Raw genomic sequence first — 15,285 nt, 5'->3', positions numbered from 1 at the left:
GTAACTGCAATGGTTTTAATGTAAGAACGCAATAAGGCATCTGAGGGGAGAGATCAAATAGCTGGTTTATGGATCTCCAGAGTGAAGTTCAGCGTGACAGTTAGCAGGACCGGCTCTAGGCACCAGCAAACCAAGCAGGTGCTTGTTTTGTTTTGTTTTTTGTTTTTTTGCTTGGGGCAGCAAAAAACCTAGAGCCTGTGTAATGCTGTAGTGTAGACACCTCTTACATCAACAGAAGGGTTTTTTCCGTCCATGTAGAATGTACCGGTAGTTAATCCATGTCTCCAAGAAGCAGTAGTTAAGTCAATGGAAGAATTCTCCTAGCAACCTAGCCATGTCTACACTGGGGGTTAAGTCAATCTAACTATGGCACTCAGGGCGCACAGTTTTTCACAGCTCTGAGCAATGTGGCTAGGTCCATCTAATTTTTAAGTGTCGACGAGGCTTCAATAACTAAAGAGTAACTCCACTGACATCAGTAGAGTTACACTGGTGTAAACGAAGACAGAATAAGGCCTGAAAAGACCTAGTAAGTCTTTAAAGTGCATGAATGGTCTGAGAAGTGACTGGTATAAAAGGTACCATCTTGCTCAACACACAAATACACAAGGGAAATCCTTGTCCTTGGGTCAAATTTTTCCTTGACTTCATTGAGGTTGTATGGGTATCAATCAGGAAAGAATCTGTACCTCTGCCTCTAAGATTAGAATTGGGATCTCTGAGCCAAATTGTCAAGCCGTGTACATTGCATAGGGCAGTTCCATTGAATCCGATGGAGCTATGCTGCTTTACATCAGCTGAGGAACTGGCCTCATGTTTTCAAGTGTAATAAAGCCAAGCGTTTGCATGAATTTGCTAACAAATCAAGGTAATTGGGTTCTTTAGTCGGGAATGAGATGACAGCTTTTACTGTACTTCAAATCAGTCCCAATTACTGTAAATACAATCATGCTGAAAACATTAATTAGAAGAATCTGAACCATTAGAGATGTAGAGTCCCCTGCGAATGATTAAATACATGCCAAAAAAAAAAAAAAAGATGGCTGATTAGAAGCACTCTCTGGTGAGATCCATCTGTGAGCTCCAAGAGACACCAAACAAACATGGTACAAAGAAAGCAGAGATCATAATGCAGGAAGACTTATATGGGGCCACGTTTACATCCTCCCTATATACCGGCCAGTGGGTTACATTGGGGTGGAGAATAAACTGCATCCCACAGAAGGATTTAGGAGTGGGCATACCACCTCTGCAATCCCAGGAACTAAAGGATCACTCCTGGCTGCCCCCTCAGGTGGCTTTGGGCTGTAATAGACTAGATTGTATGGTTCTGTTTTAACTCAGGTTAATTGATTGTAAGTGTTAGTCCAAAACACTCCACAGATATTTCATCCACAATGCAAACTTTTGTAGTTTGCCCTAGCCCGAGACTTGGACAAACCTTAAATGGCTGCAGGTGAAGGATTGTCTAACTGAACACTGGCATGGCAGTAAATCTACCCCACACTAGTGTGCCGGGCACTAAGTAGCCTTGTGGATGCTGCTTCCATGCACTAAAAGTTCCCTAGTGCACTTTAATCTAGTCCAAATTATTGAAGCACACTAGGGGGCTTTTAATGTGTGGCAGGAGGGTCCACCCAGAAACTTAGTGCACAGCAGGCTAGTGTGGGGTAGATTTACAAGCCAAACTTGCGTGAATTAAGTGTTCATTTAGACAAGCCCCAGCTTTTTACAAAGGCAAAGCTCCATTGAAGCCAATGAGATTTCACCTGAGTAAGCTAAAAACTGGGCAAGGCTCTCACAATGTGGTCCAGTACCAGAGCAGATTTAGAAATTAGGCCTCAGGCCACTGAAATACATGGTTTTAAGAAAAAGATTCCTTACAAGTGCGTGATTTGATTTTCCTTGTATGTTTTGTGGCAGAGGCATGGGCCCTAAGTGATCAAAAGACTCTGCTGCAAGATGGCTGTTCAGTGCTGATATGAAAGGTGTTGTGGCTTTATTTCAGTCTTTACTGGACTGATGAACTGTGCTAAAGAATCTTACCATTATAAAAAGCAACAGAGGGTCCTGTGGCACCTTTAAGACTAACAGAAGTATTGGAGCATAAGCTTTCGTGGGTGAATGCCCACTTTGTCAGACGCAAGTGATGGAAATTTCCAGAGGCAGGTATAAATCAGTATGGAGATAACGAGATTAGTTCAATCAGGGAGGGTGAGGTGCTCTGCTTACCATTATAAGACTCCCATGTATGTTGCTAGATGAATGATTGCAAGTGAAATGTTTTACTACTGTGGCAAGGCACCTCCTCTGTCTCCCCGCACTTTGCACTTTCCCCTCTGGCAGTGGCGAGGTAAATCGGCCCCACGCTGGAGAGCATTTGTCTTCCCCCCCCCTCCCCCCCGTATTCTCTGATCAGTATTTTCAAGGTAGGCCTCTGGGAAGGCCCAAGGAGTGCTCCTCCAGCCAACAAAAAGAAACCAATTTACAAACACAAGAAAAGGGGGATACCTTTCCCTGCCCCCTTGCAGGAGTGGAGTTGTCCTGCTGTTGGCCTCACGGTGTCAGTCCTACCCCAAAGCGGGCACTCAGTTTTGGTTGCTTCCCCCTGTAGGGAGAAGAGCTGCCTCTGACCCTGGAGAAACCTGTCTCCCTGCTGCTACTAGCCCTACAGCAGCTTGTATCTCTTCTCCCTCTCTCACCACAGGATGGGCTTTTAAAGGTCTCAGGAAGCCCTTAATGGGACTCAGGTGTCTCTAATTGCCCTGAGGTAACCCCTCAGCTTATAGGAGAAAGGGCCTTTATCATTCTAGAGCTAATGCACCCATCCAGTTTCCAGAACCCAATGGGACCACTCTCTTGCAGCCTGACTATGTCACACTATAGATAAAAATATGACACAATACAGCATATTTCTTAGTTTAAACTCAGTAATACCCTAGCATTTTGTCTGCTTACTACAATAAAACCTGCTATTGTATGTGGGAAAGTAAAAATAGGCTCATTCATCAGCCACATTTCATTTGGAGTGCATTATTACCTGATTGTTCAAGAGCTCTTCCGACAATTCCCTGACCATTAATCATGATGTTATGCCCTATTAGCTTGCTCTCAGTTCTTGAGTAAAAGTCTTTAGAGGGCTGTTTTTGTAGAATAAACGAAGCTGGTGATGGAGACTTCACACACAAAGGCGATCTTTCCTTCCAGGTTCTTCTTTAAAACCATCAGCAGATAACTGGTACAAGTAACTAGTAACCTAAAGTTCTCAGCTGATGGTTGTTCATCTTCCTCTGTAAGCAGAGGGTGTGGTCTCTGCCCAGTTTGCTTTCGATAAATCCATGTCACAAGGCCACTCCCAATGCTCACCTTGTTTGCTCTCTCAGCAGAGAAATAGCTTCCCTGCTCATGGTTGCTAGAGTTCCCTTACACTTCCATTGGAAGTGGAGCTGTCTTCTGGGTGGCAGCTACAGGACTGGAAGCATCTCTAAGTAGCTAGATTGCCCATTTCCAATGGACTCTACAGGAGCAGAGCTAAGGCAGATTCAGGGTATTATATCAGCTTCCTCTGACAATAACCCTACTATTGTTTACTTTGTAGTGCTATCTCCACCTTCTTCCCAAAGACTCTAGCCAATCAGAAACAAGGAGTAAGCAAAGCAATTCCTTTACTTCCATTCTGGCCTACAGTTAACTGGTATTCAGCATCTAGTACATTTAGAAATGTAGCTGGCACAGCAGCTAATAAAAATAGCCTCATAGCCAAAAGTCTGGTAGCGATGGAGGTCTGGTTCTAAGCATGATATGATTCAGGCATTTTTTGGAGTGTGTTGCTCTAGTGTTCAATTTAGGAACAATGCAGCAAGATTAACTCATGAATATTTGTGTATTATGTAGCTGTTTTGATTATATAGTTAGGAGAGGCAAGTAGTTCTGCCTGCAGCTGAGTAAAGTGTTTCAAAAATGTTGGAAGGTGTGCTCTAGCAAGAAAAAACGGTTACCTACCTTTCGTAACTGTTGTTCTTCGAGATGTGTTGTTCACGTCCATTACACATTAGGTGTGCGCGCGTCGCGTGCACGGATGTCGGAAACTTTTTCCCTCAGCGGCTCCCGTTGGGCCGGCAGGGGTCCCCCCCCCGCCAGAGCGGCGCCCCGCTCCAGCGTATATATATTATACCTGCGAGCCCAACCCTCCCTCGGTTCCTTCTTGCTGGTGACTCCGACAGAGGGGAAGGAGGGTGGGAAGTGTAATGGACGTGAACAACACATCTCGAAGAACAACAGTTACGAAAGGTAGGTAACCGTTTTTTCTTCTTCAAGTGATTGTTCACGTCCATTACACATTAGGTGACTCACAAGCTTACCATTGGAGGAGGGTAGGAGTCAAGGAACAATTGATTGAAGCACAGCCCTGCTGACCACCGCGTCCTCTCTGGTCTGATGATGGACTGCGTAATGGGCTGTGAATGTATGTACCGACAACCAGGTGGCCGCTTTACAGATTTCCTGGAGTGGAACCTGTGCCAAGAAAGCCGCCGAGGATGCTTGGGCCCTAGTCGAGTGAGCCCTGATCGCCGGGGCTGGTACTTTGGCGAGTTCATAGCATGTGCGGATGCAAAGCAAAATCCATGATGATAATCGTTGAGCCGAGATAGGCCGGCCTTTCATTCTCTCCTCAATGGCAATGAACAGTTGTGTCGACTTGCGAAATGGCCTGGTCCGTTCCAGATAGAATGCCAAGGCTCTACAGACATCGAGGGTATGCAGGCTGCGGTGGCTTGGGTCCGTATGGGGCTTGGGGAAGAACACCGGTAAACAAATGTCCTGCCCCATATGAAATTGTGAGACCACTTTAGGGAGGAATTTGGGGTGCAGTCTCAGCTGTACCTTGTCCTTATAAAAAACTGTATAAGGGGGTTCCGAAGTGAGGGCTCTCAACTCCAATACCCTCCTAACCGATGTAATGGCCACTAGAAACGCTACCTTCCATGAGAGGTGCATGAGAGAGCAAGAGGCTAGGGGTTCAAAGGGTGGTCCCATGAGTTTAGTTAGGACCAGATTAAGGTTCCATGTAGGGATCGGTGGGCGTGAGTAGGAAAACACCCTTTCCAGCCCCTCGAGGAATCAGACTACTGTGGGGTTGGAAAATACCGAAAAACCCAACTTTCCCGGGTGGAACGCCGATATGGCGGCCAGATGCACTTTAATTGAGGAGGGGGTGAGCCCTTGATGCTTGAGGTGCAGCAAGTAGTCCAGTATTGATGGGATGGAGGGCTGCAGAGGCTGTATGTGATTAGGCTCGCACCAGTGGGAGAACCTCTTCCATTTGGCAAGGTAGGTCGCTCTTGTGGGGGGCTTCCTACTACCAAGGAGAATTTGTTGGACCTGGTGGGAGCACATATTCTCCGTAGCATTTAGCCAGAGAGATTCCACACCGTGAAATGTAGCAACGGTAGGTTTGGGTGGAGTAGGCGACCCCGGTCCTATGTGATGAGGTCTCAGTGCAGGGGTAGGGCAATCGTGGTGGTCGATGACAGTTCCAGCAGGGTCGTAAACCAATGCTAGCGTGGCCATGCCGATGCGATGAGAATAATTGTCGCTTTGTCCCTGCGGGTCTTGAGCAGGACCCTGTGGATGAGCGGGAATGGTGGGAAGGCATACCCCAGGCTCCCGCCCCACTGAATCGCGAAGGCATCTGCCAATGAGCCCGGGCTGAGGTTCTGGAATGAACAAAACTGCGGGCATAGGCTGTTGTCCTTGGTGGCGAAGAGATCCACCTGGGGAAACCCCCACCTCTGGAAAATTGAATGCAGAATGTCCTTTCTCAGTGCCCATTCGTGCATGTGGTACGACCTGCTGAGGCGGTCTGCTAACCCGTTTTGGACCCCCGGAAGATATGCTGCCACCAGTTGGACTGAGTGGGCTATACAGAAGTCCCATAGGAGGAGCGCCTCATGACAGAGGGGAGAGGATCGGGACCCACCCTGCTTGTTTATGTAGAAGATGGCGGTTGTGTTGTCCGTCAGAACTGACACGCTGTGGCCTTCTATGGTAGCGTGAAAGGTCTGGCAAGCGAGGCGAACTGCCCTTAACTCCTTCACATTGATGTGGAGCAACTTTTCCTCCCTGGACCATAAGCCCTGGGTCCGTAGGTCCCCTAAGTGTGCCTCCCAGCCCAGGTCTGATGCATTTGTTACTAGCGTCAGGGTGGGCTGCGGTGCAGTGAAAGGGACCCCTTCGCAAACCTGCTGCTGATCGAGCCACCAGCAGAGGGAGTTCGACACCCGAGCTGGGATTGTCACTACTAGGTCTAAGGGGTCTCTGTTGGGGCGATACATTTGGGCTAGCCACAGCTGTAACGGTCTGAGACTCAGGCGGGCATGTCTGACTACGTGTGTGCAAGCCGCCATGTGTCCCAGGAGTTGCATACAGCATCTGGCTGTGGTCATTGGAAATTGTTGAATGGAGGTTACGGCACTTTGAATGGCCAGGAACCTGGGAACTGGAAGACTTGCTCGTGCCTCCACCGAGTCCAGGACTGCCCCTATGAAGTCCAGTCTCTGCGTGGGGATCAGTGAGTACTTGGGCACATTGACCAGTAGACCAAGCTTGCAGAACACCTGTAACGCCAGTGCCACGTGGGAGCGGACCTCGTCCTCTGACCTGCCCGTGAGGAGCCAGTCGTCCAAGTACGGGTATACCCGCATCTTTCTTTTTCGAAGAAAGGCTGCCACCCCAGACATGCATTTCGTGAACACTTGAGGGGCCGTTGCTAGGCCGAAGGGCAAGACCGTAAATTGGAAATGGTGTTGGTTGATGATGAAATGCAGGAACCCCCGGTGAGCAGGGCAGATGGCGATGTGAAAGTACGCATCTTTCATATCGAGGGCAGCGTACCGATCCCCCAGATCCAGGGATGGGATAATAGCACCAAGGGAGACCATGCGAAAGTGGGCCTTCACTAAGAATTTGTTTAGTTTGCGAAGGTCCAAAATAGGGCGGAGATCCCCTTTTGCTTTGGGAATAAGGAAATATCTGGAGTAGGTCTGGAGGGACCTCTTCCACCGCCCCTGCTCTGAGGAGGGCCTGCACCTCCTGTATAAGGAGCTGCTCGTGAGAGGGGTCCCTGAAGAGGGATGGGGATGGGGGGTGGGAGGGAGGGGGCAAGGAGAACTGAAGAGTGTATCCCACCCCCACCGTGCGAAGAACCCAACGGTCCGGTAGAAGCACGGTAGAAATGGGACAAACGGTCCCTGAAACATAGGGGAGGATCCGGTATGAGGGTCGGTACGCTGTCCTCGATCGCAACTTCAAAATCCATGCTTGTTGCCAGGCTGTGGCTTGCCTTGGCCTTGGCCTTGGTTAGGCGTGTTGTTTCGCCTACGCCTGTTGTCCCTGCCCCTTCTGCGGTACGGTTCCTGCCTGGGGCGAGGGTGGTACTGTCTCTGCCGCGGCGGTTGGGGCTTAAAAGGTGCCAAGTCTTCCCAAAAAAGCCAACAGCCACAAAGACATTTTCCTAGAAGAACCAGGTTCCTGATAAATTCTACAACTTGCCCTTCAATCTAAGTCCAATTTTCTCATCATCTCACACAGCACAGGTCAGAGTGTTTATTGGAAAGGGCATGCACAGGCAAAGCGCAGCTGCCTTGTTTTATCTTTTGGTGTGGCATGGTTCCAGAGAGTTTTGGGAGAAGTGGCCTTCTGGTGTATCTCTTACTGCTCCGTCTCATGAAAGATAACGCAATGCAGTGGGTTTAAGTTGATTGGAATCTTCAAGTAGTCAATCATGCAAGCTTAAGATTTATTTTCCATGAAAGCATGTCCAATTAGAGCCTCTTGCTCAAGTGGTAGCATATTAAATATGAATCTGAGCACAGCTGAACCAAATGAGTGAATACTCACTGACAGTTGTGGTTTTTGCACAGTAGTGTTGTTCATTTGCTAACAGTTTTTAGAACCTTGACTGGAAGGTACCATTGAAGCAGCAGCTACTCTTACAGGTAGTAAGTGAAGCATTTAGTCGGCACTATCATCTCAAGTAGGAATCCAAATTAGTCTCTTTTAAAAGATGGGAAATCAATGATGCTTTCAATGTACTTTTTTAAAGGAAAAAACCTTGGCCACTTTCTCAGCTTCCAAACCCTCCTGTCTAGGGACAAAGGCCTGATTCTGGGAGGTGCTGAGCGCAGCCAATCCGTGATGGGAGCTGAAGGTGCTTGGCCCTTTCTGAGATGTACCCATCACCTCACAAGCTCAGTCCAAAGCTCCACCAAAACCCTCATCCAGAGGAGGCAGGCTGATTCAGATACCTCAGAGTATGGGACACCTCTGTGCTCTTGACATTAACCCTGGGGTTCTGGCCAAATTCTAGCTCAGTTGTCATCTCCATCCCCCAGCAGTTTCAATTGGATACAGTATTCATCTTCATTTCCCCATCTAGACTTTTACCCATTGGACAGGGCTTGATGCTGGGGGATGCAGGACATGCTGACTCTCTTTGACCTCTGTGGAAGTTGAGGGTAGTCATCAGCACCTTTCCAGGGATTGTCAGCACCTTTCTGGGGATGCTCAGCACTTTGCAGGATTGGGCCCTTCAGCATCTGCTGTGGGTACATTTCAAGGGTGGGTAAAGTTATCCTTCTATCAGAGGTGAAAGTAAGCCGGTACAGCCTGGTACGACGTACCAGCAAGAGCCAGTACGCCATGCTGGACCAGACCGGCTGGTGATTTAAAGGGCCTGAGGCTCCCCGCAGCGGCCAGAGCCCCAGTCCCTTTAAATTGCCTCCTGAGCCCCGCTGTCAGAGCCCTGGGGTAGCGGCGGCAGGGCTCCCATGGTGATTTAAAAGGCCTGGAGTTCCATTGTGGTAGCGGCGGGAGCCCCGGGCCCTTTAAATTGCCTGTGAGCCCCGGGGCAGCTGGGAGCTCAGAGGGTGATTTAAAGGCCCTAGGGCTCCCAGCCGCAGCCGGAGCCCTGGGGCCTTTAAATCTTGATTTAAAGGGCCCGGGGAATTTAAAGGCCCCGGCTCTTCCGGTTGAGACCACGCCTCTTCTGGTTGAGGCCACGCCCCGTACTCAGGACTCCGGAGTACCGGTAAGTCCTTTAAATTACTTTCATCCCTGCCTTCTATGTCCCTTCCCTACTTCAACTGATCAATATTTGCAAAACAAACTGAAGTCCTCGGATGGAAGGTGGCTATAGACATTCAAACTTTTCTTCTTTTTATTGTTGTCCCTCTGCTGACCAGTTGAAAATGTTGGGTCCTTGCAGCTCAACTTCCTGCTGGAGGGGAAATATGTGATTCAGAGTCTGGGTATATTTACACATAATGTACCAGTTCTGCAGCAAAGGTGGTCACAAACATCATGCAAATATCCTTCCAGGGTCTCAGCTCAACGATCTCACCAATGCCTGTGTCCCAGAGAAAAACTCTACCTCAAGAATTACCTCTTGTTAGAGAGATTAAGTCAGAGACAAAGCTCCTTTGCTGCTTGCTGCAGATCGCCACCAAAAAAGAACAGCATCAGCAAACCAACAACAATGCAGAATTTCTTCCACTGCTAAAAACTTGATCACACACTAAGAAAAAGACCTTGTAAGGCTGTGTGTAACAGCGCCATCTGATTACCCTGGCCCTAAAGTTATGATTGACCATTATTACTTTGGCGCATTAGGGAAATTTAGGAAAGCCATTAAACTCATTAAACACAAGATGGCTAAACTTACTAGGTTTTCTAATACCATAAGTCTAGACAGGAGCGCCGCCAGCTTTTTTGCCGCCCTAGGTGGCGGAAGGTCCCGCCCCCGAAATGCCGCCCCTGACCGGGGCGACCGAAGATCTGGTCGCCGCGGTCGCCACCCCCCCAAATGTTAGTGCTCTAGGCGACCGCCAAGGTCGCCTAATGGGTTGCGCTGGCCCTGAGTCTAGACAGGTTTGAAGGCACAGCAGAAATGTTAGATGTGTATGTGTGTGCATGATGGGGGGGAGGATTGGAACAGGAAGAAAGTTTGTAAAGACACTAGATCTGCTGAAAATAGCAGAGAAGCCAGAAGGGCCCGAACTGTCATCACTGATGCAAGAGAGAGGATATGCCAGGGAGGAGAAATGTCATGTAGAACCGTGTAACATCAGAGTAGAATCACTATAGGTGGTGAATACACTTAGTCACTTTCTGTTTGATATTAGGGTAATGAATGGCAAAAATACTGTTTTCTGATATGTTACTTAGTGCAGCACTTCACATACCCTGGAGTTTTGCCACTGACTTCAGGATTGGGCCCACAAATTATTTGTTATTGAGTTTTAAATGCTTTGACAGCAGCACCATGTTGATGGTTACATAAAATAGCTTAGGCACACAGTAAAGCCCCACAATAAGCTCAGTGAAAATGGAAATACTTGGAGATGTTTGGATATTGATCGTTTCTTTCCATTTATCTGTTGTTCTTTTGTTTTTCTATATTGTTCTATGTCTCTGGTATCCTTTCATTTATTTTCTTCATATTATAACCTACACCAATACTTCAGATGTCAAAGGTTCTCATTAAAAAAAATCCTGCAGAGGGGATCTTCAAGTTGTGCTAGCTTTGTTTTCTTTACATAAAAATTCAGTGTTTCAAAAATTATTGACTTTTACATAGGCCACTGGCTTAAATAGATGTCTGATGATCCTCTACATCAGAGACCATAAGATAAAGCAGCCGCCAGTTACCTTCTTGCTACTCAGTTTATGTATTTATTATTAATTATTATTAATTTGTACTGTAGTAGCACCTAGTAGCTCCAGTCATGAACTGGGACTCCATTGTACAAACATGGAACAAAAAGCCAGCCTGTCTCCTAAAGAGGTTACAATCTATGGCATGAGTGGGAGCATCATGAAGACAACAATCTTTTTCCAGACATGCCTTGTTCATGGTCCTTTGCAATTAGTCTCCTGAGACTCCACTTTCAGCAACATGCACCTGTTGCTGAGTGCACGCTAGTCTGAGCACAGAGAGACTTTGATCCTTCTATTTTTTAATAAACAACAAATAGTGCATGAGAGAGGTTTGCTCCTTTCAATATGCAGGCATCTGAATTTCTAATTGTTTAGCATTAGTCATAAGTTAAGTAGGACAGAGGCGATGCTATATATAGTTCACTGCCTAGCCATTCAAAAAAGATAGTGTGTTTATATTTCCTCCTCTATTTGCTCATTTAAAAGAAGGGAGATGACAGTTGTAATACTGCCAGCCCCAAGTGTTCAAAAATCATGATGCAGCCTCTCCCTGCCCCAATCATGAGATTGGCTTAAAAATCACAAGGTTTTAAAAAGATAATAAATTTAGTGGGTTTTTTTATTTGCCTTTTGAGCCTTGAGGGTGCACTCTGGTCATGTATTCAAGCTTTTCTCTACAATCACAAGGGCTAGAAAGTTATCCGTTTTTGTAGATGAAAGCTGAGATTCTCACATAATCACAAGATTCCAGGGGCTGGGGCTTTAAGGAAAACACCACATTTCCCAAGGTTCACAATAAAAATCACAAGAATTACCAGTGCTGTGTGTGTTTACCTATATTCTCTTCTTTACTTCCCAGCCTCTCTCCCTCTTTCTGTGTGCACTATATTATATATATATCATATATTACACCCCTGGGGTGAAATCTTGGCCCCACCAAAGTCGATGTGAGTTTTTCAGTACAGCCAGTACTATCTTTATTTGCATGTGTGTGTGTGTGTGTGTGTGTGTGTGTGTAAATGTCACATTTATTTCACGTTGTTTCCAGAATCTTTTTTGGTCTTTCACTCCTCTGGGGCAATGTCACAGTTTGGAACTCTTCAAATTCTCATCCAAAATTTCCTTACAAGCCAATCTGATCTGCTATAATTGTTCTTTCAAGATAGCTGCAATGTTTGGTAAGCACTCTAAGGAGATATGTTGGTAGGTGAGAAAACACAGCTCAAGTAGCCAGCTCAGAGTGAGTCTGCTCAGCTTCTGGAACATGTGAGGTCACCACGCTCCGACGTTTATCATGAGTATTAGCAAAGTTACTCCCATACAGGCATGATATCATCTCAATAGCGTAGTCATTCCCACATTTGTAATGTGACAACCTGTCTTACAGAAAAATACAATAAATGCCACTGTTATTACCAACTAACAGAGCACTACTAGCATGCTTGGTCCTGAACACATATGTAAAAGGATAAGGTCCCTGCCCCAGACCAGAAAAGGACCCAATAGGGAGATAGCAAATTATTTCTGGAAATTGGGTGTGCAAGGAGGCATAAGTTATGGATCTCCAAATCTAATTTAGGTAGATCTGTGTATCAGTTTGACCAAGGCACAGATGTTTTCTTATTGAACAGTTTTTCATTACCTATTTGGGGGTCGGTGGGAGATTGTCCAAGCTAATCACAGTTGTCTCTAGTGGCAGAAGTCCAGTGTGATGCATTAGCAAGGGTCTTTAATTTATCCCAGTGCTGAGAACAGGGCTTTGAGTGTGGCAGCAGGGGCTGGAATGGGGGCATTGGTTCTTAAAGACATACATTTTAAAAATATATTTGGGGATCAGATGGGAAGCTCCATTTACAGACATGGAAGTAAGCACCCAAGCAGGCACCCACACTCTGTAAAATCTGGGAGCCAGAGTGTGTAACTGTCCAAACTCCCAGATTTAAGAGCTCTGTTAAGTTACCCAGCTTTGAAAATTGGACCAATTACTTAACTCGTTGTCAAAAGATAATTGGCCAAATTCTGCCCCATTTGAAATCATTGGAAGTCACAGAAGTAACTGGTGGCACAAACCGGCCAATGACCCTTAAGTGATGACTATTTTTCATCCAGATGTTTTAACAGGATAGAAAATGTATCATTTCTCTATGGTTTTATGGTGTTCAGTCATTTATCTTGCTCGCCCAGGAACAATCATGCTGATTTGTTTTTGCAATGTGGGAACTCTATGAGCTAAATGTAGGCTCCCCTCTTACTCAGCCCTGCCCCCTCCCCCCCAGCCACAATAGTGTGCGTGTGTGTGGTGGGGAGGGAGACTATTAAGGGATCCTTACCTCCCTGTGGCAGAAATTTAAGATTGTGATAGGCCTGGGAGGAGACAATTTCAGATTTTCATCTAGCTCGTCATTTCCAGCCCAGAGTTCCCCATATTATTCCACCTTTCCTCCCCCTTAATTTGCTGCACATGCTCAGAAAAAAATGCTGTTTCCACTTGTTGCACCTGATGCCTTTTAATGTTAAAATATTGACCCAAAATCAATGTCTAGCATCTGCTCAAAGTATTGTAAAGTGCACCTCCCTTCTTACCTTCAGATTGAGAACATCATAGCTGATGCTCAGGCCTTGCTAGTTAAAAAAGTGAGCATGCTTTGGTCACTTCTACAGCTGACATTTCTTCTTGAGCAGCTCCCCTTGTTAGATACATCAGCCCACACCCTGCAGTTGTTACAATGGGTCAGATTATGAACTTAGTTACGTCGGTGTAAACTGGAGTAATGCCATGGATTTCAGTGGTGTTGTTCCAGATTTACATCAGTGTAACTGACATTAGTATTCAGCACTTATGCCTTACGCTGCCATCTATGGGAGTGTGGCCCAACAAAAGTCTGATGGTTTGGGCCCTGAGGTTGCAAACATGAAGCGAGATTTGCCTTATTGTAAAATATCTGCAGACACAAAAGCAAGCCCTGAATACAAATGGCTTTCATGCTTTCACGGGACACTTACTTGATGGATCCTTTTGCTATTATCAATAACCGTAAAATGATTAGTTCCTGCAGAATTATCAGTAATGGCTGTGAAAGCTCACAAATGTACCCTCAACACCTTCCCTATCCATTATCTGAGTGCAAGAATAGCAAATTAAATTCCTTGTGAGGTAAATATAAAGGTCAGCTGCTGCCTCTCTAGATAGGGGCTGTCAAGAGGGTAAAGACATATCCCTTTCCAATGCTCAGAGGCTGAGTCTTTTTCCCACCTAATTTTACATCCTCCTTTTGCCAGTCATAATTAGGTGGGTACTGTGAGGCCCTTGTATTCTTATCATGGTGCAAGGGAACTAAGCACATGACTCCCATGAACACTAAAGGGAATTGCACAGAGACATGGTAAGCCTTCTGCTCCGGTGGCTCTGTGCACAGGGCATGCTAGAGCCCAAAGAGACATTATGGGCTTGATTCAGAAATTCCTGGGTGAGGTTCTCTGGCCAGACTAGACGATCATCATGGTCCTTTCTGGCTTTCAAATCTATGAACTGCAGCAAGGGTTTATCCCACCCAACAATTACTCCAGCTGTCATGGATCAAGGACATTTTGAGTCTGATTTTCAGTGGGGCCTCCACCAGACCTGCCCTTCCGTGGGGACATTATAAAAACATCAAAACAAACATCATCCTGTGAGGGAGGACAATCTTTTGGTCGAGACACTGGACATAAGCTCAGGAAATCTGAGTGCTGCCACAGACCACCTGTGTGATCTTGGATAAATCACTTAATCTTCCTATGCCTCAGTTCTCCATTGGAAAAATGGGAATCAGACTTCTCTACCTGGCAGGGATGTTGTGAGGATATGTTATTTAAAACACAGGTGGAGCTCTGATACTGGGGGGAGGTGCACCATAGATAATCCTAGGAAACGGCCAAAATAAAGCCTTTCCAAAATGAAATTATTTTAAATTGGCTTTAAAATGGTTTAAAACTGGACAAGAGCGGGAGCATTCCCAAGCCCCATTGCTCTCAGGTGAAAAGACAAGGGGCCAAACCCTGAGGTCCTGACTCAGATTTTACTCAGTCTTTACCTTGACAGTGTCTCTTTAATCAAATTGCTCTAAGAGTAGCTTGGAAAGCTCCTCCCCATAAGCTAAAACCTGAAGAATGGGCAGATGCCGTCCCTTTAAAATGACTTATCACCCTCACTGCATAATAAAATATTTTGTATCTTAGTCTTTTTTTCCCTAGTCTACCTGGAAATCCACTACATTTTAGATTTGTGAGCACTAATATCAATAGTGGATATAAAAAAACAACAACATACGAAAACTTAGCTTACTCATACATCATTGTATATCAATTAATGCAGACACAACAAAAACATGAAGAGATATACGGCACTCACCTGAAAGTAATATGTCTTATTGGATATAATGCTTTAGAATTGCCTTCTTGTCACTCAGCTGTGTTGTATTGCGTGTTAGAGATTTGACTGTATGGACTTAGCACAACTATGGAATGTAAAATCCATGCTCGTGGGCCATAGTAATATGAGATGACGAAAACGTTTGCTATGAATAACAG

At 46.0% G+C, this 15,285-nt stretch overlaps 1 protein-coding gene across 1 annotated transcript in view; it reads right to left on the bottom strand.

The window, feature by feature from the left end:
- Window positions 1–15,285, bottom strand: part of TRIM55 (tripartite motif containing 55) — a 146,336-nt gene that overhangs the window by 47,927 nt on the left and 83,124 nt on the right. The gene's annotated exons all lie outside the window — the stretch shown is intronic.

The sequence above is a fragment of the Chrysemys picta genome, chromosome 2 (assembly GCF_011386835.1).
Source record: "Chrysemys picta bellii isolate R12L10 chromosome 2, ASM1138683v2, whole genome shotgun sequence".
Lineage (NCBI taxonomy): Eukaryota > Metazoa > Chordata > Testudines > Emydidae > Chrysemys > Chrysemys picta.
The sequence above is the reverse complement of the archived record's forward strand: the minus strand, read 5'-3'. Positions and strand labels throughout refer to the sequence as shown.